General features: G+C 52.6%; 1 protein-coding gene across 1 annotated transcript in view; it reads left to right on the forward strand.

The window, feature by feature from the left end:
* LOC311328383 (NLR family CARD domain-containing protein 3-like) overlaps positions 1-5,000 on the forward strand; it is a gene marked incomplete at its 5' end in the record, with an annotated part of 62,403 nt that overhangs the window by 55,977 nt on the left and 1,426 nt on the right. The gene's annotated exons all lie outside the window — the stretch shown is intronic.

Below are 5,000 nucleotides of genomic sequence, written 5' to 3' on the forward strand. Positions count from 1 at the left end.
AGAGTGTGTGTGGGGGATAGAGAGAGAGTGTGTGTGTGGGAGAGAGAGAATGTGTGTTTGTGTGTGTGTGGGAGAGAGAGAGTGTGTGTGGGGGATAGAGAGAGAGTGTGTGGGGGGGAGAGTGTGTTCTTGTGTGTGGGACAAAGTGTGTGTGTGGGGGGGTGCGTGTGTGTTTGTATGTGTGGGAGAGAGAATGTGTGTGTTTGTGTGTGTGGGAGAGAGAATGTGTGTGTTTGTGTGTGTGATAGAGAGAGAGTGTGTGTGTGGGAGACAGTGTGTGTGGTGGGGGGGTGTTTGTTTGTGTGTGTGGGAGAGGGAGTGTGTGGGGAAGGGGGGTGAATAGTGTGTGTGTGTGTGTTTGTGTGTGTGGGAGAGAGAGAGTGTGTGTGTGGGAGAGAGAGAGTGTTTGTTCTTGTGTGTGGGACAGAGAGTGTGTGTGTGTGGGGGGGGTGCGTGTGTGTTTGTGTGTGTGGGAGAGAGAGAATGTGTGTTTGTGTGTGTGGGAGAGAGAGAGTGTGTGTGGGGGATAGAGAGAGAGTGTGTGTGTGGGGGGGAGAGAGAATGTGTGTTTGTGTGTGTGGGAGAGAGAGAGAGTGTGTGTGTGGGGGGGAGAGAGAATGTGTGTTTGTGTGTGTGGGAGAGAGAGAGTGTGTGTGGGGGATAGAGAGAGAGTGTGTGTGTGAGGGGGAGAGAGAATGTGTGTTTGTGTGTGTGGGAGAGAGAGAGAGTGTGTGTTTGTGTGTGTGGGAGAGAGAGAGTGTGTGTGTGGGGGGGGGTTGCGTGTGTGTTTGTGTGTGTGGGAGAGAGAGTGTGTGTTTGTTCGTGTGTGGGATAGAGAGAGAGTGTGTGTGGGAGACAGTGTGTGTGTGTGTGTGGGGGAGGGGGGGTGAATAGTGTGTGTGTGTGTGTGTGTGTGTTGTGTTTGTGTGTGTGGGAGAGGGAGTGTGTGGGAGAGAGAGTGTGTGTGGGAGAGAGAGTGTGTGTGTGTTTGTGTGTGGGATAGAGAGAGAGTGTGTGTGTGTGGGAGACAGTGTGTGTGTGTGTGGGGGGGGTGTTTGTTTGTGTGTGTGGGAGAGGGAGTGTGTGGGGGAGGGGGGTGAATAGTGTGTGTGTGTTGTGTTTGTGTTCGTGGGAGAGAGATAATGTGTGTTTGTGTGTCTGTGGGAGAGAGAGTGTGTGTGTGGGGGATAGAGAGAGAGAGTGTGTGTGTGGGGGATAGAGAGAGAGAGAGTGTGTGTGGGGGATAGAGAGAGAGAGTGTGTGGGGGGATATGTGTGTGTTTGTGTGTGTGGGAGAGAGAGTGTGTGTGTGTTCGTGTGTGTGGGAGAGACAGAGTGTGTGTGGGGGATAGAGAGAGAGAGTGTGTGTGGGGGATAGAGAGAGAGAGTGTGTGTGGGGGATAGAGAGAGAGAGTGTGGGGGGGAGAGTGTGTTTGTTCTCGTGTGTGTTTAGCTGTGTGTGTATGAGTTTGAGTCAATAGCTATGTGTGTGCGTCAGTGTGTGTGACAGAGAGAAAGAGTATGTATTTTGTGCCTGTGTGTGTGTGTGTGGGGGAGAGAGAGAGTGTGTGTTTGAGTGTGTGGGAGAGAGAGTGTGGGGAGGGAGAGTGTGTGTGGGAGAGAGAATGTGTGTGTTTGTGTGTGTGGGAGAGAGAATGTGTGTGTTTGTGTGTGTGGGAGAGAGAGAGAATGTGTGTGTTTGTGTGTGTGGGAGAGAGAATGTGTGTGTTTGTGTGTGTGGGAGAGAGAATGTGTGTGTTTGTGTGTGTGGGAGAGAGAATGTGTGTGTTTGTGTGTGTGGGAGAGAGAGAGAATGTGTGTGTTTGTGTGTGTGATAGAGAGAGAGTGTGTGTGTGGGAGACAGTGTGTGTGGTGGGGGGGTGTTTGTTTGTGTGTGTGGGAGAGGGAGTGTGTGGGGAAGGGGGGTGAATAGTGTGTGTGTGTGTGTGTTTGTGTGTGTGGGAGAGAGAGAGTGTGTGTGTGGGAGAGAGAGAGTGTTTGTTCTTGTGTGTGGGACAGAGAGTGTGTGTGTGTGGGGGGGGTGCGTGTGTGTTTGTGTGTGTGGGAGAGAGAGAATGTGTGTTTGTGTGTGTGGGAGAGAGAGAGTGTGTGTGGGGGATAGAGAGAGAGTGTGTGTGTGGGGGGGAGAGAGAATGTGTGTTTGTGTGTGTGGGAGAGAGAGAGAGTGTGTGTGTGGGGGGGAGAGAGAATGTGTGTTTGTGTGTGTGGGAGAGAGAGAGTGTGTGTGGGGGATAGAGAGAGAGTGTGTGTGTGAGGGGGAGAGAGAATGTGTGTTTGTGTGTGTGGGAGAGAGAGAGAGTGTGTGTTTGTGTGTGTGGGAGAGAGAGAGTGTGTGTGTGGGGGGGGGTTGCGTGTGTGTTTGTGTGTGTGGGAGAGAGAGTGTGTGTTTGTTCGTGTGTGGGATAGAGAGAGAGTGTGTGTGGGAGACAGTGTGTGTGTGTGTGTGGGGGAGGGGGGGTGAATAGTGTGTGTGTGTGTGTGTGTGTGTGTTGTGTTTGTGTGTGTGGGAGAGGGAGTGTGTGGGAGAGAGAGTGTGTGTGGGAGAGAGAGTGTGTGTGTGTTTGTGTGTGGGATAGAGAGAGAGTGTGTGTGTGTGGGAGACAGTGTGTGTGTGTGTGGGGGGGGTGTTTGTTTGTGTGTGTGGGAGAGGGAGTGTGTGGGGGAGGGGGGTGAATAGTGTGTGTGTGTTGTGTTTGTGTTCGTGGGAGAGAGATAATGTGTGTTTGTGTGTCTGTGGGAGAGAGAGTGTGTGTGTGGGGGATAGAGAGAGAGAGAGTGTGTGTGGGGGATAGAGAGAGAGAGTGTGTGGGGGGATATGTGTGTGTTTGTGTGTGTGGGAGAGAGAGTGTGTGTGTGTTCGTGTGTGTGGGAGAGACAGAGTGTGTGTGGGGGATAGAGAGAGAGAGTGTGTGTGGGGGATAGAGAGAGAGAGTGTGTGTGGGGGATAGAGAGAGAGAGTGTGGGGGGGAGAGTGTGTTTGTTCTCGTGTGTGTTTAGCTGTGTGTGTATGAGTTTGAGTCAATAGCTATGTGTGTGCGTCAGTGTGTGTGACAGAGAGAAAGAGTATGTATTTTGTGCCTGTGTGTGTGTGTGTGGGGGAGAGAGAGAGTGTGTGTTTGAGTGTGTGGGAGAGAGAGTGTGGGGAGGGAGAGTGTGTGTGGGAGAGAGAATGTGTGTGTTTGTGTGTGTGGGAGAGAGAATGTGTGTGTTTGTGTGTGTGGGAGAGAGAGAGAATGTGTGTGTTTGTGTGTGTGGGAGAGAGAATGTGTGTGTTTGTGTGTGTGGGAGAGAGAATGTGTGTTTGTGTGTGTGGGAGAGAGAGTGTGTGTTTGTTTGTGTGTGGGATAGAGAGAGAGAGTGTGTGTGTGGGAGACAGTGTGTGTGTGTGTGGGGGAGGGGGGGTGAATAGTGTGTGTGAGAGAGAGAGTGTGTGTGTGTGGGGGGTGCGTGTGTGTTTGTGTGTGTGGGAGAGAGAGAATGTGTGTTTGTGTGTGTGGGAGAGAGAGAGTGTGTGTGTGGGATAGAGAGAGAGTGTGTGTGTGTGGGGGTGTGTTTGTGTGTGTGGGAGAGAGAGAGAATGTGTGTGTTTGTGTGTGTGGGAGAGAGAATGTGTGTGTTTGTGTGTGTGGGAGAGAGAATGTGTGTTTGTGTGTGTGGGAGAGAGAGTGTGTGTTTGTTTGTGTGTGGGATAGAGAGAGAGTGTGTGTGGGAGACAGTGTGTGTGTGTGGGAGACAGTGTGTGTGTGTGGGGGGGAGGGGGGGCGAATAGTGTGTGTGTGTGTGTGTGTGTGTGTGTTGTGTGTGTGGGAGAGAGTGTGTGTGGGGGAGTGTTTGTGTGTGTGGGAGAGGGAATGTGTGGGGGAGGGGGGTTGAATAGTGTGTGTGTGTTGTGTGTGTGGGAGAGAGAGAGTGTGTGTGGGGGATAGAGAGAGAGTGTGTGTGGGGGGGAGAGTGTGTTTGTTCTTGTGTGTGGGACAGAGAGTGTGTGTGTGGGGGGGGGGGGGTGTGTTTGTGTGTGGGAGAGAGAGAATGTGTGTTTGTGTGTGTGGGAGAGAGAGAATGTGTGTTTGTGTGTGTGGGAGAGTGTGTGTGTGTGGGGGTGTGTGTGTGTGTGTGAGGAGAGTATATATTGTATGTGTGTTTAGCTGTGTGTGTATGAGTTTGCGTCAATAGCTATGTGTGTGCGTCAGTGTGTGTGACAGAGAGAAAGAGTATGCATTTTGTGTGTGTGTGCGCCTGTGTGTGTGTGTGGGGGGGGGGAGAGAGAGAGTGTGTTTGAGTGTGTGGGAGAGAGAGTGTGGGGAGGGAGAGTGTGTGGGAGAGAGAGAGAGTGTGTGGGAGACGGTGTGTGTGTGGGGGGGGGGGAGTGTTTGTTTGTGTGGGAGAGGGAGTGTGTGTGTGGGGGGGAGGGGGGGTGAATAGTGTGTGTGTGTGTTGTGTGTGTGTGTGGGAGAGAGAGTGTGTGTGGAGGATAGAGAGAGAGTGTGTGTGGGGGATAGAGAGAGAGTGTGTGTGGGGGGGAGAGTGTGTTTGTTCTTGTGTGTGGGACAGACAGTGTGTGTGTGGGGGGGTGCGTGTGTGTTTGTGTGTGTGGGAGAGAGAGTGTGTGGGGGGGTGTTTGTGTGTGTGGGAGAGGGAGTGTGTGTGTGGGGGGGTATGTGTGTGTTTGTGTGTGTGGGAGAGAGAGAGAGTGTGTGTGGGGGAGAGTGTGTTTGTTCTTGTGTGTGGGACAGAGAGTGTGTGGGGGTGTGTGTGTGTGTGTTTGTGTGTGTGGGAGAGAGAGAATGTGTGTTTGTGTGTGTGGGAGAGAGAGTGTATGTGGGGGGGGAGTGTGTGTGTTTGTGTGGGTGGGAGAGAGTGTGTGTGTGTGTGGGATAGAGAGTGTATGGGGGGGGGGAGTGTGTGTGTTTGTGTGGGTGGGAGAGAGTGTGTGTGTGTGTGGGATAGAGAGTGTATGGGGGGGGGGTGTGTGTGTGTTTG

Source organism: Borostomias antarcticus (assembly GCF_949987555.1).
Source record: "Borostomias antarcticus genome assembly, contig: scaffold_58, whole genome shotgun sequence".
In the NCBI taxonomy this organism is placed as follows: domain Eukaryota; kingdom Metazoa; phylum Chordata; class Actinopteri; order Stomiiformes; family Stomiidae; genus Borostomias; species Borostomias antarcticus.